Here is a 27,931-nt window from a genome sequence, read left to right as displayed (position 1 = left end):
TATATATATATATATATATATATATATATATATATATATATATATATATATATATATATATATATATATATATATACATATATATATATATATATATATATATATATATATATATATATATATATATATATATATATATATGATTCTCATTTTCTAAAAGTTTTGGGGTAACATCTTTGTTCCATATATGTTGCCCCTCTTATATATATATATATATATATATATATATATATATATATATATATATATATATATATATATATATATATATATATATATATATATATATATATATATTGGTGTATACTGGCAGCAGGTTTTCTTTCAAACATGTTTCATTGAATATGACCGCATATTCTGTATTTATTATTTTCTGGTTTAGGGCTTCTATCCCTCTAACTATTTTCTTAGCATCAGGGCTTAATTGAAATAGGAGTTCTCCAAAACTCATTTTCGTACTTTTAAGGTGAAGAAAAGAAGTGATTTACTATAGAGTGTATTACACTTATTTGTATAATTTGCACGACGTTTCGAACCTCCATGGTTCATTCTCAAGTGAACAGATTTTACAATACTAGTTGATTTTATACCCGCATTAGGTCAGGTGATAATACAATGAAGGTGAAAACATGGGGGGATACATAAGGGATAAACATAGGGGCTGCAGAAGGCTTATTGGCCCATACGAGGCATCTCCTATCTAAACACAAAAATTAATCCAGTGTAATTGGCCTGTTATGTTGGACATTGTTTTCTGTGTTGGAAAATATATATATATATATATTTATATATATATATATATATATATATATATATATATATATATATATATATATATATATATATATATATATTTATATATATATATATAACTGAAAACTCACACCCCAGAAGTGACTCGAACCCATACTCCCAGAAGCAACGCAACTGGTATGTACAAGACGCCTTAATCCACTTGACCATCACGACCGGACAAAATGAGGTGATAGCCGAGGCTATATGAACCACCCCACCGCCGGCACTCGGATAGTTATCTTGGGCATAGCATTTTACCAAATCACCTCATTCTTTGGGGCACACGTGAGGAACACAAATGCGAACAAGCCTGAATGGTCCCCAGGACATATGCAACTGAAAACTCACACCCCAGAAGTGACTCGAACCCATACTCCCAGAAGCAACGCAACTGGTATGTACAAGACGCCTTAATCCACTTGACCATCACGACCGGACAAAATGAGGTGATAGCCGAGGCTATATGAACCACCCCACCGCCGGCACTCGGATAGTTATCTTGGGCATAGCATTTTACCAAATCACCTCATTCTTTGGGGCACACGTGAGGAACACAAATGCGAACAAGCCTGAATGGTCCCCAGGACATATGCAACTGAAAACTCACACCCCAGAAGTGACTCGAACCCATACTCCCAGAAGCAACGCAACTGGTATGTACAAGACGCCTTAATCCACTTGACCATCACGACCGGACAAAATGAGGTGATAGCCGAGGCTATATGAACCACCCCACCGCCGGCACTCGGATAGTTATCTTGGGCATAGCATTTTACCAAATCACCTCATTCTTTGGGGCACACGTGAGGAACACAAATGCGAACAAGCCTGAATGGTCCCCAGGACATATGCAACTGAAAACTCACACCCCAGAAGTGACTAGAACCCATACTCCCAGAAGCAACGCAACTGGTATGTACAAGACGCCTTAATCCACTTGACCATCACGACCGGACAAAATGAGGTGATAGCCGAGGCTATATGAACCACCCCACCGCCGGCACTCGGATAGTTATCTTGGGCATAGCATTTTACCAAATCACCTCATTCTTTGGGGCACACGTGAGGAACACAAATGCGAACAAGCCTGAATGGTCCCCAGGACATATGCAACTGAAAACTCACACCCCAGAAGTGACTCGAACCCATACTCCCAGAAGCAACGCAACTGGTATGTACAAGACGCCTTAATCCACTTGACCATCACGACCGGACAAAATGAGGTGATAGCCGAGGCTATATGAACCACCCCACCGCCGGCACTCGGATAGTTATCTTGGGCATAGCATTTTACCAAATCACCTCATTCTTTGGGGCACACGTGAGGAACACAAATGCGAACAAGCCTGAATGGTCCCCAGGACATATGCAGGACATAGCCTCGGCTATCACCTCATTATATATATATATATATATATATATATATATATATATATATATATATATATATATATATATATATATATATGTCGTACCTAGTAGCCAGAACTCACTTCTCAGCCTACTATGCGAGGCCCGATTTGCCTAATAAGCCAAGTTTTACTGAATTTATATATTTTCTCTAATTTTTTTCTTATGAAATGATAAAGCTACCCATTTCATTATGTATGAGGTCAATTTTTTTTTTATTGGAGTTAAAATTAACGTAGATATATGACCGAACCTAACCAACCCTACCTAACCTAACCTATCTTTATAGGTTAGGTTAGGTAGCCGAAAACGTTAGGTTAGGTTAGGTTAGGTAGGTTAGGTTGTCGAAAAAACATTAATTCATGAAAACTAGGCTTATTAGGCAAATTGGGCCATGCATAGTAGGCTGAGAAGTGAGTTCTGGCTACTAGGTACGACATATATATATATATATATATATATATATATATATATATATATATATATATATATATATATATATATATATATATATATATATATATATATATATATATATATATATATATATATATATATATATATATAAAAAGAGGGGCAACATATATGGAACAAAGATGTTACCCCAAAACTTTTAGAAAATGAGAATCATATCGAGATTATGTTAATTATTTTTCATGGAATGTAATATAATTAGAAAATAAATATAAAATTTATAAATAAATAAAAAATGTATAATATAATTTTAATTGATCTTTTAAGACATTTGCTATCTTATATCAAATCCTTCCTTTTTTTGTATAATAACAAACAATTTTGTTAAAATTAAACTTAAAATTAAATATATATTTTTATGAGCTCTACTATTTTGAGACAGATGTTGTTCTCTCAAGAAAGCTTTTTGTTATTTTTGGACGCAAATTCTTGCGGTAAATATATTGATTAAACTTAAGAGTTAAGGCAATGTTCACACATCCCCTTGTCTGTGTGTACTCGCACTGGGGAATTTTGACTCGTCGGATTCTTTTTAATTATTAATTAATTTATTAGTTTAATGAATTTTAATTTATGATTTAAATGTGATTATTATTTTATTTCTTACAATAGCTTAGTGGACTGTATGGATTTAAATTCCCCCCTAAGTCATATCCAAACACAAGTTTGGAGGGGAAAGGTGGGGGGGGGGTATTATTTGTAGCCTGTCAATCGAGAATTATGAATTATCGATTGGGCAAAATGGAGTTGCATGATGGCTCTCTGCTCGACTATGTAACCAGACACAAATACCTTGGTCTTGAAGTTCCACTGTACCGCAATGTTGTAGCTAGACTGGGTCGCCAATGTAGAGAGGCTCCGTGCTCTCAAGGCTGTGGCAGGTTACCACCCAAGCTATGGTGCAAATGTGAGAATTGTCAAAATGATGTATCTCTCATATATTAGGTCTCTGATTGATTATGCTGCACCCATGCTTGCTCTAGTGCCTGAGAGAATGCTTGGAGGGCTGGAAAAGATGCAAAACGAAGCCATGAGGATTATTCTCGGATGCCCCCGTACAACTAAATTACTAAACATGAGGAAGGAACTGAATATTTCATGTGTAAGTGATCGTATCATTGAAATTAATGCTTTAATTGGTATCAAGATGCTTAGGCTAACCCACCCTAACCCCTGCACTGAAGTCCTCCAAGCTTTCTTCCTTGAAGGTCAGCATCCCTCCAAATGGATTACTAAAACTGCCAATGTTCTCAGTATGTATAACTTTCATCACCCCTACCAAGAGAGACAACAACAACACTTTCCTGCCCCATGGGAGATCACTCCTTTCCAAATTACTGTCCCCCCCCCCAAACCACCCAAAAAGCTGATTAAAGAACAAGCCTTGCTTCGACAAGAAGCAAAGTACAATGCCTTAAGCAAAATTGATGCTATAGTCAGAGAATTCTCCCTTTCCCAGATTATTTACACTGATGGATCCTTGCATCAATCCTATGGTGCAGCTGGAAGTGCAGTTGTTGTGACAGGGAGAGATGGTTCCTTCTCCCATGAGTGTGGAGCGCGTCTAAGTAACTGGGCCTCCACTCTTCAAACAGAATTGGTTGCCATAATTCTTGTACTCGAGCGCGTATATGAATCCAAAGTTGACACGCTAATTGTAAGTGACTCCTTGTCATCCTTGACTGCCCTCAGCTCCCCAAGGCATAACTGTGACGTGCTTATCTCTGAAGCTAGACACAGATATAATGAAATAATCAATGATGGAGTCAGCGTCTGTCTCCTGTGGATTCTTTCCCATATTGGTCTCCGAATGCATGATAGAACTGATGAGTTGACCAAGACTTTTGCTCGTAAAGAGGGAATTGATTACCAACTTGGACTGCCTTTGAGCAGCCTGAGGGCAGTAATGTTCCGGGAACATCAACTAAATTTCGGAAACTTGAGGCTCAGTACAACGTGTTAATACATACATATAAACACATCACAAACAATAAACATATTACCAAACATTCTGAGAGATAAACATCTACATTTCCTATTTGCTAGTTATAGAATGGCCTCTTCCCGGCCTAGTGACGTCACTAGAACCGGTTAAATTTTCAGCCCATTTATGGACGAAAATTAGAGAGCCGTTTATATTATTTATTGTTTTATTTGATCCAGTCACAGAAAAAAGTTTTTTTATTGTTTATTATGCTGGACTGGGGTCTTTAGTGATTGTTGATATTTTAGTATTATTTTTCTGGTGATGTGGTAATAATATCCGAAGTTTTAGGGAAAATTTCACTGTAATCTAGTTTTCTTTGAACGAGTAACTAAATTAATTTGTGTTAGTATTGTTTAATGGATTAGTACAAGAACAGCAGCGCAATTATCTGCATATTGCGACTAAGATTTTATTTTTTTATTTTTTTTTATTTATATATATACAAGAAGGTACATTGGGTTTGTGAGAATACATTGGATAGTACAGTATTTACATTCTTGTAAAGCCACTAGTACGCGCAGCGTTTCGGGCAGGTCCTTAATCTAGCAGATAATTTTAAGTAGGTAATTTCAATCAGAATTGATAAATGATAAAGATACATTACAAGAGAAAAATGAGATGAGAGAGATAAGTAGGTATATTAAAGCTCTGATTGATTACATTGACAGCTTGATTAGTAATTTAAACAAGATTAATAGACACCAAACAGCAGATTGACAGCACATATAAGACAGCAATGATCACAATGGTAAAGATGTTCAGATTGGGTACATAAAGATTGGGAGACTGGGTAGCAAAAGATACAGATAAACAAGATTTATAAACACCATACAACAGATTGGCAGCACATATAAGAAAACAGCAATGATCACAATGGAAAAGATGTTCAAATTGGGAACATAAAGGTTGGGAGATTGGGTAGCAATTGATACAGTGCAATTTTAAGGCAAAAAGTGAAAAAGGATGTCGGTTTTTCCAGACATACACAATGGTTAGTAAGCTTTAGTGGTCATAACCCCAGAGGTTGACAGGCTTTAATAACCCCCCCAGAGGTTGACAGGCCTTAATAACCCCCCAGAGGGTGACAGGCCTTAATAACCCCCCAGACGTTGACAGGCCTTAATAACCCCCCAGACGTTGACAGGCCTTAATAACCCCCCAGAGGTTGTCAGGCCTTAATAACCCCCCAGACGTTGACAGGCCTTAATAACCCCCAGAGGGTGACAGGCCTTAATAACCCCCCAGAGGTTGTCAGGCCTTAATAACCCCCCAGAGGTTGACAGGCTTTAATAACCCCAAGACGTTGACAGGCCTTAATAACCCCCCCAGACGTTGACAGGCCTTAATAACCCCCAGAGGTTGACAGGCCTTAATAACCCCCCCAGACGTTGACAGGCCTTAATAACCCCCAGAGGTTGACAGGCCTTAATAACCCCCCCAGACGTTGTCAGGCCTTAATAACCCCCAGAGGTTGACAGGCCTTAATAACCCCCCCAGACGTTGACAGGCCTTAATAACCCCCAAAGGTTGACAGGCCTTAATAACCCCCCCAGACGTTGACAGGCCTTAATAACCCCCAGAGGTTGACAGGCCTTAATAACCCCCAGAGGTTGACAGGACTTAATAACCTCCATAGGTTGACAGGCCTTAATAACCCCCAGAGGTTGACAGGCCTTAATAACCTCCAGAGGTTGACAGGCCTTAATAACCCCCAGAGGTTGACTAGCTTTAATAACCCCCAGAGGTTGACAGGCTTTAATAACCCCCCAGAGGTTGACAGGCCTTAATAACCCCCCCAGACGTTGACAGGCCTTAATAACCCCCAGAGGTTGACAGGCCTTAATAACCCCCCCAGACGTTGACAGGCCTTAATAACCCCCAAAGGTTGACAGGCCTTAATAACCCCCCCAGACGTTGACAGGCCTTAATAACCCCCAGAGGTTGACAGGCCTTAATAACCCCCAGAGGTTGACAGGACTTAATAACCTCCATAGGTTGACAGGCCTTAATAACCCCCAGAGGTTGACAGGCCTTAATAACCTCCAGAGGTTGACAGGCCTTAATAACCCCCAGAGGTTGACAGGCCTTAATAACCTCCAGAGGTTGACAGGCCTTAATAACCCCCAGAGGTTGACTAGCTTTAATAACCCCCAGAGGTTGACAGGCTTTAATAACCCCCCAGAGGTTGACAGGCCTTAATAACCCCCCAGAGGTTGACAGGCTTTAATAACCCCCAGAGGTTGACAGGCCTTAATAACCCCCCAGAGGTTGACAGGCCTTAATAACCCCCCAGAGGTTGACAGGCCTTAATAACCCCCCAGAGGTTGACTAGCTTTAATAACCCCCCAGAGGTTGACAGGCTTTAATAACCCCCAGAGGTTGACAGGCTTTAATAACCCCCAGAGGTTGACAGGCCTTAATAACCCCCCAGAGGTTGACAGGCTTTAATAACCCCCCAGAGGTTGACAGGCTTTAATAACCCCCCAGAGGTTGACAGGCTTTAATAACCCCCAGAGGTTGACAGGCTTTAATAACCCCCCAGAGGTTGACAGGCTTTAATAACCCCCAGAGGTTGACAGGCTTTAATAACCCCCAGAGGTTGACAGGCCTTAATAACCCCCCAGAGGTTGACAGGCTTTAATAACCCCCCAGAGGTTGACAGGCTTTAATAACCCCCAGAGGTTGACAGGCTTTAATAACCCCCCAGAGGTTGACAGGCTTTAGTAACCCCCAGAGGTTGACAGGCCTTAATAACCCCCCAGAGGTTGACAGGCCTTAATAACCCCCCAGAGGTTGACAGGCCTTAATAACCCCCCAGAGGTTGACAGGCCTTAATAACCCCCAGAGGTTGACAGGCCTTAATAACCCCCCCAGAGGTTGACAGGCCTTAATAACCCCCAGAGGTTGACAGGCCTTAATAACCCCCAGAGGTTGACAGGCCTTAATAACCCCCCAGAGGTTGACAGGCCTTAATAACCCCCCAGAGGTTGACAGGCCTTAATAACCCCCCAGAGGTTGACAGGCCTTAATAAGCCCCCAGAGGTTGACAGGCCTTAATAACCCCCAGAGGTTGACAGGCCTTAATAACCCCCCCAGAGGTTGACAGGCCTTAATAACCCCCAGAGGTTGACAGGCCTTAATAACCCCCAGAGGTTGACAGGCCTTAATAACCCCCCAGAGGTTGACAGGCCTTAATAACCCCCCAGGAATAATAACCCCCTTAATAACCCCCGAACCATAATATCCCTACCTGATCAACCAGGCTATGGTTCACATGTCAGGCTGCGAGCAGCTGCGTCCAACAGCCTGGTTGACCAGATGACCAACCGGGAGGCACCAGAGGGTGAGGTGCTGCCCTCTCCCAGGTTCACCAGGTGCTGCCCTCTCCCAGGTCCACCAGGTGTTGCCCTCTCCCAGGTCCACCAGGAGGTGCTGCCCTCTCCCTGGTCCACCAGGAGGTGCTGCCCTCTCCCAGGTCCACCAGGAGGTGCTGCCCTCTCCCTGGTCCACCAGGAGGTGCTGCCCTCTCCCAGGTCCACCAGGAGGTGCTGCCCTCTCCCTGGTCCACCAGGAGGTGCTGCCCTCTCCCTGGTCCACCAGGAGGTGCTGCCCTCTCCCTGGTCCACCAGGAGGTGCTGCCCTCTCCCAGGTCCACCAGGAGGTGCTGCCCTCTCCCTGGTCCACCAGGAGGTGCTGCCCTCTCCCAGGTCCACCAGGAGGTGCTGCCCTCTCCCAGGTCCACCAGGAGGTGCTGCCCTCTCCCAGGTCCACCAGGAGGTGCTGCCCTCTCCCAGGTCCACCAGGAGGTGCTGCCCTCTCCCTGGTCCACCAGGAGGTGCTGCCCTCTTCCAGGTCCACCAGGAGGTGCTGCCCTCTCCCAGGTCCACCAGGAGGTGCTGCCCTCTCCCAGGTCCACCAGGAGGTGCTGCCCTCTCCCAGGTCCACCAGGAGGTGCTGCCCTCTCCCAGGTCCACCAGGAGGTGCTGCCCTCTCCCAGGTCCACCAGGAGGTGCTGCCCTCTCCCTGGTCCACCAGGAGGTGCTGCCCTCTCCCAGGTCCACCAGGAGGTGCTGCCCTCTCCCTGGTCCACCAGGAGGTGCTGCCCTCTCCCAGGTCCACCAGGAGGTGCTGCCCTCTCCCTGGCCCACCAGGAGGTGCTGCCCTCTCCCAGGTCCACCAGGAGGTGCTGACCTCTCCCAGGTCCACCAGGAGGTGCTGCCCTCTCCCAGGTCCACCATGAGGTGCTGCCCTCTCCCTGGTCCACCAGGAGGTGCTGCCCTCTCCCTGGTCCACCAGGAGGTGCTGCCCTCTCCCAGGTCCACCAGGAGGTGCTGCCCTCTCCCAGGTCCACCAGGAGGTGCTGCCCTCTCCCTGGTCCACCAGGAGGTGCTGCCCTCTCCCAGGTCCACCAGGAGGTGCTGCCCTCTCCCTGGTCCACCAGGAGGTGCTGCCCTCTCCCTGGTCCACCAGGAGGTGCTGCCCTCTCCCAGGTCCACCAGGAGGTGCTGCCCTCTCCCAGGTCCACCAGGAGGTGCTGCCCTCTCCCTGGTCCACCAGGAGGTGCTGCCCTCTCCCAGGTCCACCAGGAGGTGCTGCCCTCTCCCTGGTCCACCAGGAGGTGCTGCCCTCTCCCAGGTCCACCAGGAGGTGCTGCCCTCTCCCAGGTCAACCAGGAGGTGCTGCCCTCTCCCAGGTCAACCAGGAGGTGCTGCCCTCTCCCAGGTTGGCATGCAGGGTGTGAAGAGGTTGTCTTGAGATGATTTCGGGGCATAGTGTCCCCGCGGCCCGGTCCTCGACCAGGCCTCCTTATTGTTACGCACTCCCAGGAAGCAGCCCGTAGCAGCTGTCTAACTCCCATGTGCCCATTTTACTGCTAGGTCATCAGGTGTATCAGAGTGAAAGAAACTCTGCCCATTCGTCTCTGCCTGCACCGGAGATCGAACCCGGAACCCCAGGACTTACGAATCCGAAGAGCTGTCCACTCAGCTGTCAGGCCACATGAGTATGGTTGGTTATTATATTAATCATGCTGTTACATTCATACATAATGAGTGTTTAAGTTTCTCCTTTATACTGGTTGAGAGAAGGATATTCTTCAATGTGATTGCCGAAATATTGAGATATTGCCGGAACAACCGTGGACATCTTCAAGATAAAACTGAACTGTTTTCTAAGAGAAGTTCCGGATCAGCCGGGCTGTGGGCCTGCGGGCCGCTCCAAGCAACAGCCTGGTGGATCAAACTCTCACAAGTCGAGCCTGGCCCCGGGCCGGGCTTGGGGAGTAGAAGAACTCCCAGAACCCCATCAAGCAGGTATCAACCAGGTATGATTTGGGAGGGCATTCCATAGTTTGGGACCCTTGATTTGCAAAGCCTTTAATTATTCTGACGTAATTAAGTCGCACTCTTGGGATATCAAATAGATATTTTTCGTGTGGTGCCCGTGGGTCCTTTTACAGCCTACTAGGAAGCGCATAAGGTCAGGATTAGCATTACACTGCAGTGTTTTATACATGTACAGTACACTTGAGAGGATACGCAGTGATGCAATATTTAACATATTACAAAATTTCAGTAAGGGAGCCGAGTGCTGTCTGGGCCTTGCATTTGTTATTATTTTAACTGAATTGCTAATTTGTGTTTTATATTTTTATTAACAAGCTTAGGTATACAAAGTAATGTGCTGCTTCCCTATTGTTTATGAAAGATTACACAGTGTAGTTAAAAAAAAACTAGCTATAATTTCATCGAATATTCCCATCTCCCAGGATGGTCAGTCATAAATGGAATCAGAGGAAAAAATACCAGCCTCAATTCAAAAACAAATCAACTGTCACTAAACAACTTGCTATAAGTTTAACTAATATTCCCATCTCACAAAATTTGTGTTGAGTTGTTAGGGGGGGTTGAAGGTAATTTTGCAGCCCGTCTTCCAAAAATTGGGTGGTAAGTGTAAGAAGACAAATAAGTGCAATTATGTACTATTCATAGCAGTTAGGAATTGTACTTATTTTCACTTAGTAATAAATCAGTCAAATATATTGTGAATATTTGAGTTTACCTAAAAAACTGAATAGAAAACCACGACCTCACCTAACCGTCTTAGTTTTTAAAAATAATAATTTTATTGCTTCTTAATTAAAATTAGTTCTTAACCTATAGCTATATTGATATTACAGTTTTATAAAACTAATAAAACAAAACTAAAATATATCAATAAATTGTAAAGTAACTCAGGATATTTTAAAATTTTGTATAAAATCTGTATTGTTTAATAAACCTAAAAAATAAATTCCTCATATTTGAAACTTGTGTATAGCAATCTGAAATTGAAACTTCATCTTAAAATTCTGAGTTTCTTAACAAAAAACGAGGAGAATTAATTCGGGGGAGGGAGTTGGGTAAATGTAATAGCCCCATAAGTGCAATTATGCACTGTTAATAACAGTAAGAGTGTTATTATTACACCTAGTATTAAATCGTACTGTCAATTCGGAGGATGGGTTGCACTTTAGGTACGTTGAATGGCCATTCACCTCAGGCACAGATACCATAGTTGTGATATGAATAGATGCGCGAATATTGCATTATTATTAACATCTTTTATTGACAAAATTAATTACAATTTTGCCTAATCTGAGGATTTCGATTAAGTCTTATTAAAGTGAGGATAATGCTGGTATTCACTGTCACGCAAGACACAGGGCAGCATTACCAGGGGCCAGATTCATGAAGCAGTTACGCAAGCACTTACAAACCTTTCCATCTTTTCTCAATCTTTGGCGGCTTTGTTTACAATTATTAAACAGTTAATACGCTCTGAAGCACCAGGAGGCTGTTTATAACGATTACAACAGTTGATTGGCAAGTTTTCATGTTTGTAAACTGTTTAATAAATGTAAACCAAGCCGTCAAAGATTGAGGAAAGATGTACTCGTTCGTAAGTGCTTGCGTAACTGCTTCGTGAATCTGGCCCCTGGGCAATAGAGAGGAACAGTTTCGAGCGCAACTCACGAAGTGTTGCCATATTTCTCTCTGTGGAGTTTGTTTTTGTTTTGTCGTTGCTAAATACTGCAATACCCACATTAATGTATGAATTCGTGATTCTTTTTTTTTTCTCTGCGACTGTAAAAGGTGCCAGAGATCCATGTAGGAAATGAAGCCCAGGTAGAGACAAACCTATTTAGAAACCCACATAGAGCCAGGAAACCCCAGCATGTAAGCCGCAAAACCCACGTATTCCAGATATACTCCCCTAAGCTCGCTAAGCAATCGATTTATAGCGATTCTGACGCTGCTGTGGCATTAGTTATACATTCTAAACATGTCAGCTGTGCAACTTGCGCTGACAACTAGTACCTTTGTATGCTGTTTAACAAAGATCAACAGAGTTCATTTGCTCCGGTTACTGTGTAAACAGCCCGGCCCTGAAGCTGTGGGAAGTGACATTGTTTGTTCAGACGTTGTCAATGGGCCAGAGCCTTGGGGATTTAGGGCGAATTTTTGGTCAGATGTTTAATGGAAATTGGGAAAGGGAAAAGAGAGAGAGAGAGAGAGAAGAGGGGCAAGAGGGTGAGGGAGAAGGGATCCCGGGCACTGCAGGGTACCCCATCTAATTATAACATAAATAACATTACATGAATAACGTTCTAACATATTCCCCGTGGCGCAGTGGTAATACACTCGCCCCGCGATTCGCGACCGACTTGTCCTGGGTTCGTATCCTGGCCGGGGAGGACTAACTTAGGCACCAATCCTTAACTCTACGCCTCTGTTCACTCAGTAGTGATTGGGTACCTGGTTGTTAAACAATTGGAGAAACAGTTAAACAGGGGAAAATTAAGATTAAGGACCTGCGAGAAACACTATGCGTGCTAGTAGTGGCTTCTACAAGAATGTAAGAACTCTCGTATATAAAGAAAAATAACGTTCGCTATTCATTCCGCTACATATTTGCTGGGTTAGGATAGACTGCGTTAAACTAGGCTGAGTTAAACGAGACTTAGCTGGCTACTCTAAGTCAAATTGGCTTCTGTTTGATTAGGTTAATTATCAGTAGAGAAAGCTGCCATGAGAAAGGGCTGAAAGGGCCTTGACTAGGCTACGCCACCCTGGGGCCAGATTCACAAAGGTACTTACGAATGTTTTCCCTTCTTAGCGCCTTCGTGGCGGCTACGTCTGTATTCAGGTAGGCACATTAAGAAGGAAAACCTTCGGAAGTTTGCTCCGTCAGCTAAGAGTGCTGTCGACCACTCGTAGCTTTACGTAAACTGGATATAACTAAATTTTTCTCTACTACACAACACGGAAGATCGATTTTATATAAACAAAGGTTATTAGTTGGCGAATCTCGTGAAGAGGAGTCCTTCGTGTTAGTTATATTTGCATTCTCTGCTTGAAACTTGTAGTAAATATGTTTTTTATGATATTAGAATTAGTTTTTATAATAACAAGATTTTATACGAGTAGTTATTAAGTAAATAAACACCGGTGGACATGAAATATGAGAGAAGGTGGCTGGTGGGAGCATTTACCATCACCAAGTGCCCCACTGCACAAATGATGTTAGGTAGAAAGGGTAAAAAACTTCAAAAACTTCTCTCATTGAATCCTTAAAACCTATAATTATGACTGTATGGACTATTATGTTAAAAAGAGAGTGGGAAGTAGGGGGTCCAAGACCTCTTCCTGTTACACAATTTGGCTGTGTAACAATAAATAATTTATTTATTTATTTATATACATACGAGAGGTACACTGGGGTTTGTGAGGATACATAGAATGGTGTTTATATTCTTGTAAAGCCACTAGTACGCGCAGACGTTTCGGGAAGGTCCTTAACCTAACAGATAATTTTAAGTAGGTAAAATTCTAGAAAAAAATTGTAAAATGTTTACAGGTATATTTGCAAGAAAAAAAAATGAGATGAGAGAGATTAGTAGGTATATTAAAGCACACCAGTAGCTGATTGATTGCATTGACAGTTTGATTTGTAATTTAACAAAAATTAATAGGCACAATACAGCATTTTGATAGCAAATATAAGAAGACCGAAACGCTTTGCGTAATAGTGGCTTTAGGCATTGTATTTTTTTTTTTTTTTTGAGATATATACAAGAGTTGTTACATTCTTGTACAGCCACTAGTACGCGTAGCGTTTCGGGCAAGTCCCTTATCCTATGGTCCCTGGGAATACGAGTCCCCTGCCGCGAAGAATCGTTTTTTCATCCAAGTACACATTTTACTGTTGCGTTAAAAACAGAGGCTACAGTTAAGGAATTTGCGCCCAGTAAATCCTCCCCGCCAGTAAAATCCTACCCATGACATAGCGCATCGCGGAACGCCAGGCGAGTGTCTTACCACTACACCACGGAGACTGTTATTACCGCTACACCACGGAGACTGCATGTATAGAGTATGTATAGTATACTGCATGTATAGAGTATGTACTAACTCTATCTATAAATCGATCAAATTTTGGAAAATTTCTTGTATGTATGTATGTACCTTACCTGAATAACATTTTTTTTTTTTAAGACAGCAATGATCACAATGGTAAAGGTTGTTTGGAATAGGTATATAAAAAATTGGGGGACTGGGTAGCACTAGATACAGTGCAATTTTAAAGCACAGGGTAGGAAACTATGAAGATGAAATTAGGAACTTTTTGTCTTTTTTTCAATGAGGCAAATATAGAATAAATATAGTCAAATATAGGAAGGGCAAATATAGGAATGAAAAATGAGGGAAATATAGAATTTTGAATAAAGCACAAGGTAGGAAACTATGAAGATGAAATTAGGTACTTTTTGGTTTTGTTTTTGAATGAGGCAAAATGTTGGACAGCTTTTCAACTCATTAGAAAGGTGAGTTCCATAGACTAGGTCCCTTTATTTGCATAGTGTTTACATAGATTAAGTTTGACTCTGGGGATATCAAAGCTGTAAAAATACTGATGCAGTTATTTAAATAACAAATATCAATGAAAGAAATATTACTGGTTTATGTTTTATGCTAGCTTTTTGTACTGAAACAGTGTATGCAAAGAAGTGAAAAAAATTAAGACATAATGCACAATTTAATGAATGATTCAAAAGAAATATGACTATTACATAACAACATGAGATCTTAATTACCCATGGTTAACATGATTTAATAAGGATAATACTGGTAATAATACAAGGTATAATTTAACATCTTTATTACTTATTTTTTTTATTAAGAAACTTAGGTATACACAGCAATGTGCTGCTACCCTATTCTATATGGAATATTACACAGTGTAGATAAAAAAACTAGCTATACGTTCATCTAATACTCCCATCTCACAGGATGGTTAGTACATACATGGAATCAAGGGGAGAAAATACCAAGCCTCAATAAAAAAAAATCAACTCTGACTAAACAACAACTTCACGATTTTCACAAGAGGTAAACACTGAATCATGGAAACATTATATTATAATTACTCTTACCAGTTTTCTTTAAGACTCCTCTCAAACAATGTATTTTTAACATGCTTTGGTATGCACAACAATGTGCTGCTTCCCTATTCTGTATGAAGGACCACACAGTGTAGATCAAAAACCAGCTACAAGCTCATCAAATAAACATCCTCACTCTACAGGATGGCCAGTCATACATGGAATCAGGAGAGAACAACAAATATGTAAGCGCTGATCTATTAGCCCCCCCACTGGCAAAATCTGGGTACAGCACAAGAATATCTTCCAATATTCCTGAGTGTATGAAGTAATTACAGAAATCAAAGTACCTCATGCCATTTGGTATGAAGTCAGGTGATAACAGGGTAATCACCGATATAGTGTTGGAGAGTATGCCCTCTCAAGTATAATAATAAATAAAATAAATAAATAAATACTAGAATAAATAAATAAATCAATAAATAAATAATAAATAAATGTTTATTCAGGTAAGGTTACATACATACAGAGATTTTACAAAAAATTGATAGATTATATAGAAGAGCTAGTACCTACAATGCCTAAGCCACTATTACGCAAAGCGTTTCGGGCATATAAATAAATATAAAAAATAGGATCCACGGCCGCCCCCGGGGGAATAGGTATTTGGATCCACCTTCCGAACACGGAATGGGGTACGGGGTGGCCTAATAAATGAAGGAAATCAATTATCCAATCCATCTTGGACCCATTTCTATACAACAGGGTGTGTTAGTTGTTTTGTCAATATCTACTTGAGGAAGGGGAAGAGGGGGAGGGGTAGCAGGGTATTTCCTGGTTTTTCTCTCTTCCTTCTCCTCATCTTCATCCTTTCTCAGGTCATCTTTTCCCTATCCCATATCCCTCCCCCCTCTCTGTCTGCTGCCCATTCTTCCCTTCTCCAAATCGAAATTTTCGCCCTTCTCCGCCCTCCTCCCCAAATCTCCCACCATCTCCTCTCTTATTCCGTCTCCTCTTCCTTCTATTGAACATCCCCCCCCCCCTCTTTCCCTGTCTGTCTTAGTCTATTGTCTCTGTCTTTCTCTGTGTTTTGCCACTGTTTTGCCTGTTTGTGTGAGGTTGTCTGTCAGCGTTCTTCTGTTTTGTCTTCCTGTTTCTATCTTTGCTTTAGTCGACCCGGCTCTGTGCTGGCTTATATTTGTCTGTGTATCTGTCTGTCTGTCTCCGTATATGTCTGTATGTCTCCCTGTCTATGGCTCTTTCTCATTCTGTCTGTCATTGAAGGCTTCTCTCTACCTTTTCGCTATTTATGTCCGTCTGTATATCTTTCGCGTATAAAAGTAATATAATAGTCTACCATTGGCATGTGGGTGGTCCACTGGTGGGAGGAGCCCAGCGATGTGAAATATTTAAAAAATATTATAGGTTATCCATTTATTTTGAGAAAGAGGCGGGGCTTGAGAAGTTGTGGTAGGTTAGGCTGCTTGATCCTACTACAAACCATAGTATGAATATCAGGAAATCGATCTTATTTCCCCCCCCCCCCAATCAGTGATTAATGGTGTATATGACTATAAGAAAATAATTTGGTTTGAAATTTTTGTTTTAAAAATATGTAGGTAAGATGTAGCCAAGTGACAAAAAATCGTCGTAGGAGTCAGAATGTAATCCTGACACTTCCGACTTTTTTTATTTATTTTATATATACAAGAGTTCTTACATTCTTGTAAAGCCAATAGCGCGCCACAGCGTTTCGGGACAGGTCCTTAATAATCCTAATTTTCCCCGGAATTCAACCCGCCAAATCGCTAAACAACCAGGTACCCATTCACTGCTGTGTGAACAGAGGCTACAGTTAAGGATTGGCGCCCAGTCAACCCTCTAGCCAGGATTCGAACCCAGACCAAATCGCTCGCGAAGCGCCTGACGAGTGTTTTACCACTGCGCTTACGGGTTACTGCTTAAAGAGGATCTGTGAAAGAAGTTTCATAATAATTAAGGGACCTCACAATCCGGGAAAGATAGCAATGAAAACCAGGAATAAACTTCACAACCCAATGAATGAAGCCTCACAACTCATGAAGAAACCTTCCAACCCAAAACTGAAACCTCACAACTCACAAATGAAGCCTATCAACCTTGGATTGATGCCATAATGATGCCTCACAACACATGAATGAAGCCACAAATCATGATGAACCTTCACAACCCATGAAGAAAGCTTCACAATCCACGAAGGACAGTCTCACAACCCGTTAATGGAGCCTCACAACAAATGAATGAATTAAGTCTTACAATACATTTAAAAATAACTCACAATCCATGAAGGAAGCCTCACAACCCTGAAGGAAGCCTCAGAACTCATGAAGGAAGTCTCAGAACCCATGAATGAATCCTCGCAACCCATGAAGAAAGCCTCAGTACCCATGAAAGAAGCCACAACCCATGAAAGATGCTCAGCATCTTGAGAAAGAAGTCTCCATAACTAACGAAGGAAGATTCACAATCCTGCAAAGACTTGTGGGTTGTATCGCAGGGAAACTTATAATAGTTGGCCTTTGGAAATCTCCATAAGCTTAAATATAGGCTTCCTGTCCCGAAGAATGAGAATTATAACATCAGTTAAAAAAAAAAAGGTGATTTAAATTAAAGCCGTTATGATATAAAGGTCTACATTATATCACGAATCGATCGTCCAATTCTTTTCTCCTCAGCAAGTTGCATAAATACCACACTTTTTTTTTTTTATAACGGAGAGTTACAAGCCTTTTGTTGAATCTTAGTCAACAGAGAGAGGAAATGGACCGTGACTATTGTGTACAGAATTTTATGTTCAGGATGGCCGCTTTTCCAGTCTACACACACTGGAAGCAAATTACAATATCTTTATAATATAATTTGGCTCCAGTGTGTAAACTTATTTATATTTAAATTTGAGGTATTCGATGAAGACATTGGATTATTTTGTTAATATGTAACTATAAAAACAATTTTTTTCATTGGTTGAAAATATTACGTATATTAAATGTTTTGTAGCCTGGTAATATTGCTTTATTTTGTGCAAAGAAGAAAAGAATTAAGAAATTTGCCTGTGACATAGTTGTGAGAAATCGACTGATTCTGTCTCTCTTCTTTTATTTTAAATAACAAATATTTGTAGTTTTAAACGTTTATATCATTAGTTTCATTTATTTTTACAATTATATTTTCCGTTCCTTGCCACAACTGCCTTTTCTATCCTTCCACAGCCGTTCCTCTCCACACTCACGTTCTATCATTCCTGTGGTTTCTTTTTCCACTAGTACAAGTTCCCTTTCCCCACTACTGTAGTTTCCTTCCACTACAGGACATTGCCCTCTTTCCCCTACTACAACTAACACTGTTTCCGCAAAACAGCTTGCGTTCTCTTCCAGTCCCAACTAAATACCAATGCTTCCCACTATTTCCGTTCTCTACCACTAGTACCATTGCTTCCCACTATTTTCCGTTCTTACCACTAGTACCATTGCTTCCCACTATTTCCGTTCTCTACACCTAGTACATTGCTTCCCACTATTCCGTTCTCTACCACTAGTACCATTGCTTCCTACTATTTTCCGTTCTCTACCACTAGTACCATTGCTTCCCACTATTCCGTTCTCTACCACTAGACCATTTGCTTCCCACTATTCTCGTTCTCTCCCCACTAGTTACCCTGCCCAACCACTGGGCTGGACGGTTTTAGAGCGACGGTTTCTCGCGTTCATACAGGACGTCCTTCAATCCCCGACCGTCCAAGTGGTTGGGCACCATTCCTTCCCCCCGTCCATCCCAAATCCTTATCCTGATCCTCCCAAGTGTTATATAGTCATAATGGCTGGGCGCTTTCCCCCTCATAACTCCCCTCCCTCCAGTAGTACCGTTCTCTCCAGTACTGCATGTTCGCTTAAACTGGCGCTGCGCGGAGATTTGGTAAATTTTTGTTATGATAAGCTCTCAGTTCCCGCGTAAGAACCTATTGTGTCCCACCTCGAGTTACTAAACCGGATTTTTCGAAGTGAAAGAAAAGTAAATTTATAATTGCTAAGTAATCAAATCCTCGTGTAAGTTGTTCCTCATACATATTTTAGTAGTAGTATAAATTGGGTCAAAATGGCCTATGTGAGTTGCCGAAGTATTCATCCGTTACAATGGTTAATGATTGAATAGTATGAACATTTTGAAACGGTGGTGGTTGCAGTCATCACCAATATTAATTCTCACTTTCTGTTATCTAGTCTTCACCTTTGGTCATTGCGAGTCTACGTGTCCCTACGGATGCCACTATGATCCATTTACAACAAGAATATTAATTTATTTATTTATTTATATATACAAGAGTTCTTACATTCTTGTACAGCTCACTAGCACACATAGAGTTTCGGGAATATGAACCAGTGGTTTCGGAGTATGAGTGATTATTTAGTGTGAGGATTGTTTAGTGTGAGTGGTTGTTTAGTGCGATTGTTGTGCGAGTCATAGTTAGTGTGTGTCATTGTTCAGTGTGAGTGATTATTTAGTATGAGTGATTGTTAGGTATTGTTTACAAGCTGTTATCTTATGCAGTGATAGTTAATTTTATCATTCCATAATTCCCGTTGTAGGGGACAGAAAGCGTTGAAGAAGCTTCATGACAGCAAGCTTAGCGAGGTTGCCTCCTACGCCAACTACTGGCCTTCCTCAGGTTGCAGCCCACAACAGTTGCCTAACTCCCAACTGGTAGGGAAACAGAGGCATCAGGCTAAAGGAAACGCGCTATAAAGATTTTGTCGTGCCTAGGGATCAGGGTTCCCTAGGCACGAGAGGCTCCCAGACGCTGCCTTAATCGACTGAGCTACGACTTGGTAAAAGAATTGCAACCGGAAGTTCTACTGACCTTACTCGGATCCTGCAGCCTCTCCGAGACACAAACCAGGGATTTTGCACTATTCCCCCCATGCTCCCGAGCTCTATCAATAAGCTGTTCTACCTCTTCGCCCTTACTTCCTTACACACAGAAATCACAATAGCATGATTTAGGCCCCAATAGTGGTGGCCTTAAGCCCACCACTACCACCATATACAAGAGGTTAATTAAGAGACTTGTATGTAACGACAATATTTTTCTTCTCTATATCATCAGATATAGAGAAGAAATGTATGTACCGTATACATTTATGATGTTACCTGCAAGTGAAACTCGTAGGGAAGAGTACCAGCAGCAAGCCACTGGCTTCCTCTTCCCGAAGGGCCGCTGGACATGGTTTCTCATTATACATTCATCGGGAAGATAAAGTTATATGGAAACTGCACCTTACATAAAAAAAATCATGGCCCGGGAACAGAAAGCCTAATATCGTGGTCTTGGTAGGCCGAAGTTTGACCTCCAAAATACAATCATCAATAGTTTGCTTAATGCCCGGATGGCCTGTTTCCTACTTAGTGAAGAGAAGTATGAGGCGAAAAGTCCCCTTAGTCCAACTACTCATGGATCCCTGGTTGTTACACGATTTGGCGGGTCGTATTCCCGGGAAAATTAGGATTAAGGACCTGCCCGAAACGCTATGCGTGCTGGTGGCTGTACAAGAATGTGAGAACTCTTGTATATATAAATAAATACATTTCAAAATGCAACCAATAACAGTGCCTAACTTCCAGATACCTATTTACTGCTAGGTGAATAGCTGCATTAAGGCGTAAGGAAACGCTGCCCAACAGTCTCGTCCTCCAATTTGATATATTGAATTGAAATTGAAGATGAAATAAGTTTATTGAGGTAAAATACACACAAAGGGATGAGGTTAGCTCAAGCTATTCTCACCCCGTCAGTACATCGTGTTAATACATACATATAAACACTTCACTACAATAAACATATTACCAAACATTCTGAGAGATAAACATCTACATTTCCTCCTTTACACAAGTAGTATGGGTACCAGACGTACACAAATACTTTTATGACCATTTGATATATGGTGTTGGATTGTAGGCCTATTAACCACGGGAAAGTTATTCACACCACCACAATAGCTTATTGATCAACCAGTATTTGTATCCCCTAAACATAGTCCATGACTAAAGTAACTCGGTGGGTATACACCGGGACGCCGGTACACCTCTCAGTGTACATCCTATCGCAAGTTTCACCTTCCATGTGACAGTCTTATTTGTGGCCGTTGAACCCCAGCCGCCCAACCAACACGAATTTCAATTTAGTATTTAAATATATTCACTGCGGCACACAGGATATAGTTGTCCATTAAAGTTTGTAGTTGGCTAAGATAAATAATTACCTTGCTCGTCTAACTTAAACTTTCTTCTACTTACATAGAAACAAAAGAAATAATTTTGAGACATAATTACAGCTGAATTTAAATGAGTCAATAGTAAAGCAGTAATGGAACCATTACATATAATTATATGCAATTATAAGTAATTTTAGATCACGTTGTGGAAAACGCGTTGCACTAGTGAACTTACTATAATTGTAATAAGATTAAATATCATTACATAAATAGGGAATAAAATCCGGTTGTTGGTAACCAGCGAAGCCTAATTAATCTCCATCATCACCTTATTTAAAAAAGTTTGTTCTTGCCAAAAACAGGTTTCCGGAGAAGATAAATGGGAAGCTAAGGATGGAGATTAGTTAGCGGACATTAATTCAGGAGACGAATTACGTTTGGCAGGAGGACCGTAGACCATTGTTAAGTCTATATAGGCATCCCAGACGAGGAGTGACTGGACACGGTGCGCCAGGTGGTGCAGTTTGTTAGTGTACTGAATTGTGTACCATTGTATCCTGTAAGGCGAGAGCGTGCTAGCTCTCTGACAACTGGGAGGCTATAAGAGAGAGAGAGAGAGGAAAGTGATTACCAAAAGAAGAGAGAGAGAGAGAAGGTGCAGAATGTGTACCCAAAAACCACAAACTTATTTTTGCAATCTTGTTAGCTTTAGCGCAGACTAAGGTTTCCACAAGCGTCATTGGTAACCATGGAAGGAGGTCACGCGAGTGCAGGGCATGGCGATGTAGGCTGTGAGGTGTGGTAGTGCAGGTCATAGTGGCGCAGGCCACGGTGATGCAGGAGATGGTGGTTCAAGGCATAGAGGTGCAGGTCATGGTGGTTCAAGGCATGGAGGAGCAGGTAATAGTGGTGCAGGCCACGGTTAGTGCAGGTCATGGTGGTTCAAGGCATGGAGGTGCAGGTAATAGTGGTGCAGGCCACGGTGGTGCAGGTCATAGTGATTCAAGGCATGGGGGTACAGGTAATAGTGGTGCAGGCCACAGTGGTGGAGGTTATGGTGGTTTAAGGCAAGGAGGTTGCAGGTCGTAATGGTGCAGACTACGGTAAAGCGAGACATATTTGTGCAGAGCATTTTTCTTTGTCAACCGTGCAATACAAATACAAAAGTTTAACACATCGATTATTAAAAACAGCGGCATAAAATAGTCTGCGAATTAATACTTCACAAAATGAGAAGCCCACCCATGTACCCGTTAATAGCTCGCGATGTGAGACACTTAAATCAATAATTTAGCGTCCCACAAGTACCAGTTATTGAAACATTCTTTTCCTCGTGCCAATAAATGATATTTAAAATCTCGATAGTGATAAGACTGTACCGTTTTCTGATTACAGCGCTTATATATATATATATCCCATATAAGTATTAAGAAATCCTGAACAACACATTGCATACGCCATCAGAGACACTTTGATGTGTGACCAATAGGCTTTCTCATAATAAAACTTACTGAATGATTCTATATAGACGCCGGAGCAATTTTTCCGTGGAGCAATTGACACTTGATTTGGTGTTGGGCTTAAATTATTATTGTCTCTTAACCTCTAGAGAGTTATTAAACCCACCACAATAGCTTACTGAGTAACCTAACTTAACCAATGCCTAAATATGCACCAGCATACTAATATATATATATAACAATAATTCTTTTTTATATTTGAGAAATTCCTATTTTCAATAAACTGCATGTTAAAATTGATGAATGCGTCTTTGGGGTCGACCGCTGGATGGAATGCACTTTGTCTGAGGACGGGCTGTGTGTGAACCGTTTTTTCCATTCTTAAAACTGATTAATCCAACGGACTTGTCTGTTGGATTAATGGGCATTTGACCTTTGTTTGTGAGAACGGTCTGGCATGGGCGAAGCATTGACAGAAGTGAGATTAGAGGAAATGAGTAGAGCACTGCTCGTATAAGGTTCGAACGTTACCGGCTGTGAAATAAGTGTAAGGTTATTTATTATTGTTTTATATTCAATTACCAACAAAAAGCTGCAAGTAATACAGACAATGATGAGCTCTAATTAGCCTTTTAAATACATGTTTTTAATTTATTTACAGTAGGCAGCTGAATACATAAAATTATTTTTTATAATTATTATGTAATATAGATAAAAGTTTTGCTAATTATTTTTAAATTAGATAAAATTAAACTTATTTTATAAAATAAATTTCTTGTTATAAAAAAACGGTACGCAAAGTCCATTACTGATGTGCAGCATCAATTGCGAGAAGCTCTCATCTGCTTGCCTGGGCAGGCAGTGGCCGAGCTAGAGATTTGGCTGCACCCTTACCTCACTACTAATTTTTAATAGGCCCACGTCATCCTGCAATCAGATCGTTCCACTTGGGGGGCTGACTAAACCAATTTACACAGTGATGTGGCACATGGCTTGCTTAAACTCTCCTAAAAGATCACCAACAGAAAATTAGTGGAGATGAAAAGAGGCACGCGCGCTCTCTCTCTCTCTCTCTCTCTCTCTCTCTCTCTCTCTCTCTCTCTCTCTCTCTCTTCTCTCTCTCTCTCTCTCTCTCTCTCTCTCTCTCTCTCTCTCTCTCTCCTCTCTCTCTCTCTCTCTCTCTCTCTCCTCTCTCTCTCTCTCTCTCTCTCTCTCTCTGTCTCTCTCTCTCTCTCTCTCTCTCTCTCTCTCTCTCTCTCTCTCTCTCTCTCTCTCTCTCTCTCTCTCTCTCTCTCTCTCTCTCTCTCTCTCTCTCTCTCTCTGTCTCTCTCTCTCTCTCTCTCTCTCTCTCTCTCTCTCTCTCTCTCTCTCTCTCTCTCTCTCTCTCTCTCTCCTCTCTCTCTCTTAAGATAAGATAAAATTCTTAGCAAGATTTTTATTTGAGAGTACATTTATTTACATATTACACATTATAAAATATAATCGCTAGAATATAAATATTAATTATAAGTTGTTCATATCAATAATAAAAAAGCATATGTACAGCAAACCCATTAAGCTTCTGGAATATATGGAGCCTTTTAGGGCCACTAAAACACATTGAAGTGGATGGTGTAGTTAAGAGACTATCAGGCCAGTTGTACATTTGTGACGGGGTTTGAGGAAGTGGCTGGGGAAGATTTAGAGCCGGTTGGGTCTGTTGTAGAACTGTGAGGGTGCGGGGGAGGTGATGGGGAAGCTTGACGCTGCTCTGGGACGCTGTACAGCTGGTTGAGCGTCCCAGCGTCACTGCGGATGGAAGCATCTGCGTCCTCGGGGATCTTGCCGATCTCGGAGGTTGACGAGCGAAGAACTGCTCGGAGGGCGGCGCAGTCGACGTTGAACCACCAGTCACACACGAAGTACTGCTGGTTGAAGACGGTGCCGTTGGACACAGGAAGGAGTCGAGGCGGCCGTCGAACTGGCGATGTGGAAGACCTGGCAGCGGGCCTCGTCAGTGGTGTCGGCGAAGTAACCAGGGAACTCCCGAGACTGGCAGGAGAAACCGGTTTGTGGCACAGAGGCCAGGATCGGGTAGTGTTGGCCAGGGACGCCGCCCCCGGGAATATTGGCGGCCAGGGCGGTTACGGGGTCTTCGATTTCTTGACTGGAAACAGATGACCTCAATCCCGGAGGGTTTATAGGAGTAGCTAGGAGAAGCGCTCGGCAAGTATCCAAGCTGAGCCTTTGATGTTCTCATCAGGGCTGAGGGAGAATGTGAACAGGAAAAAAAACTTGAGCTACAAGAAAGTAATTAATGACTTGGAGTAATGAAACACGAATCTCATAATACATTAGAGTAAAGATCATAATGCTTTAAAATAGCTTGCTTTATATATATATATATATATATATATATATATATATACTATATATATATATAATATCTATATATATATATATATATATATATATATATATAACAAGAGACTCCTTTCCACTGCACTAACCTAGGAAGAGTAGCACTAGATATTTATCCATTGTGTGAAGAGAGAGAGAGTCTGAGAGGAGGACCTGTGAAAATGTCGAGGAGTGTGTTGCTGGAGGAAGCTGGTACTGCCTTATATCCCCACTGAACCTTTCTCCAGGCGAGTCAAGGCTGATCTAGAAAAGACTGATCAAGATGACCCAAAGGATAGTGTTCACGGTCAAGCTGTTTCACAATTCTTTGTGTGCGCTTCTGCCATACCTGGCAAGCTAAACAGTGCGAGGTTGCCCGCTCACATAGAGCAGTGTTGCGTAATATAGTTTTTCCTTCTTGTCTTCGCTCTAAGAAACACGAAGAGTCTTCGCAATGAATTCTTCAAGCGAAGCTTCATGACTACCTGTCTCAACGTCAGTAATATTTAACGGCAGGAGGGAGATATACACTGAGAGGTTTATATCCCATTTCTCAGTGTACGACACTGAGAGTTTACTTTAGTCCCGGCCTATATAGTCGTACTGACTTAGCGCTTTCTGTAATAAACTTTTTTAGTCAGGAATAATGTATATACAGGTTCTAATACTGTATTAGGAATATCTTTTGATATACAACAAAAAAGGGAGAATCGAGAATTAGTTTAATGAGTATTTATTTAGGCTCATGGACGCGACATTAGGTTGCCATAGCGCCGGGTTTGGTTACACAAGATGACCCACTAGAGATACTCAGATCAGTCGCCCAACTCCAGCGTTCAAGAGAGCTCGGCATCTCACCCATTGAGAATAGGTTGAGGACGTTTTGTCTCCAAGACCTCTAAGCAGTCATTAAATCACAAAGCTTTTATAAAGTTCCTATAATATACGACATATTTTATTTTTTTTTTAAATTATTGCAAATAATTTATCTTGCACTTAGCATGAATCTCCAACTATCCAACAATGTCTCAAAATAAATATGTTCGATAACATCTCAAAATATAGGATCAAATATCAAGAACATCAAATGAAAAAAAAATATATATATATTTTTAACAAAAATTTTGCTGAAAGTCCTCAGTCATTCCGGACGCAACTGTTAAGTCTCCCATCAAAGGCACTCAGGAAGTGAACATTTGCTGAGCTTATTTGTGCGGAGCAAACTTTACAGTGAAAGACGACCACTTAAAACGTGATAGAGTTGAGAGAAATGTTTTCACATTGCGGACCTTTAATAAACACGCCCACCTTGGACCGTAATTATGTTGAAAATGTTTCACGTAAGTCTCATAGCGAATCATCAGTAATGGTGCTCTTATGATGATTAAGTCGTTCTCTCACAATCAAAACGAACTTAACATTAAGCCGCTCATACATAGGGTTATCAAACTTTTTGCTTTCTTACTAAATTTAGTACAATTCTTGCTATTAGATATTTTTTGGTACTAAGTGTGATAATTAGGTACTTTTGTAATTTTGTTAGTTTGACAAAAATCAAGATGTTATATTAATTAAAAAATATTCGAATTCAACGTACCAATAATCGAGATTTTGTTAATTTTCAGAAATTTCATTCATGTTTTTATTGTAGAAGTGCCAGTGATACTTGATCAGTGACTGATAACTTAATCACCAGTATTCACGTCCTGTTCTCGACGAAAACCATAGGTAAGGTGTTATTGTGGCGTTAATTTGAACACGGGTGAGGCCGATTATGTGCCTCTGTAACCCTTTACACCACCGCCCACGGGATGGGTATAATACAGAGAGAAAAAGGGTGAGGCCGTCACGCCCCTGCGCTGTGATCCGTCACGGGCGAGAACACCGGCCGTGACGCGGTGCTTGTATATTGTGATCGTCTTTGTTCTTCTTTCTTTCTGTAATATGCACCCCATACCCATCCCCGTTAACGGTGGTGGAAAGGGTTACAGAGGCACATAATCGGTTCAAGAACTGAACCCCAGAGTTCATTTAGCTAAGCAAGTGACAATCTTTTGAAGCTAGTTACAAAATTTTTAATATTACATATACATGTGTGTATATATATATATTATATATATATATATATATTATATATATATATATATATATATATAAGATATATATATATATATATATATATATATAGATATATATATATATAGATATATATATATATATATATATATATATATATATTATAGATATTATATATATATTATTATTAATATATATATATATATATATATATATATATATATATATATTATATATATATATATATATGTCGTACCTAGTAGCCAGAACGCACTTCTCAGCCTACTATGCAAGGCCCGATTTGCCTAATAAGCCAAGTTTTCATGAATTAATTGTTTTTCGACTACCTAACCTACCTAACCTAACCTAACCTAACTTTTTCGGCTACCTAACCAAACCTAACCTATAAAGATAGGTTAGGTTAGGTTAGGTAGGGTTGGTTAGGTTTTGTCATATATCTACGTTAATTTTAGCTCCAATAAAAAAAAAAATTGACCACATACATAAGAAATGGGTAGCTCTATCATTTCATAAGAAAAAAATTAGAGAAAATATATTAATTCAGGAAAACTTGGCTTATTAGGCAAATCGGGCCTTGCATAGTAGGCTGAGAAGTGCGTTCTGGCTACTAGGTACGACATATATATATATATATATATATATATATATGTTATACCTAGTA

General features: G+C 41.0%; 1 pseudogene; it reads right to left on the bottom strand.

Moving 5' to 3' along the window:
- Nucleotides 1–24,474: 24,474 nt before the first annotated feature.
- Nucleotides 24,475–25,033, bottom strand: LOC138371953 (uncharacterized; annotated as a pseudogene).
- Nucleotides 25,034–27,931: the final 2,898 nt, after the last annotated feature.

Source organism: Procambarus clarkii, chromosome 37, assembly GCF_040958095.1.
Source record: "Procambarus clarkii isolate CNS0578487 chromosome 37, FALCON_Pclarkii_2.0, whole genome shotgun sequence".
Taxonomy (NCBI): domain Eukaryota; kingdom Metazoa; phylum Arthropoda; class Malacostraca; order Decapoda; family Cambaridae; genus Procambarus; species Procambarus clarkii.
The sequence above is the reverse complement of the archived record's forward strand: the minus strand, read 5'-3'. Positions and strand labels throughout refer to the sequence as shown.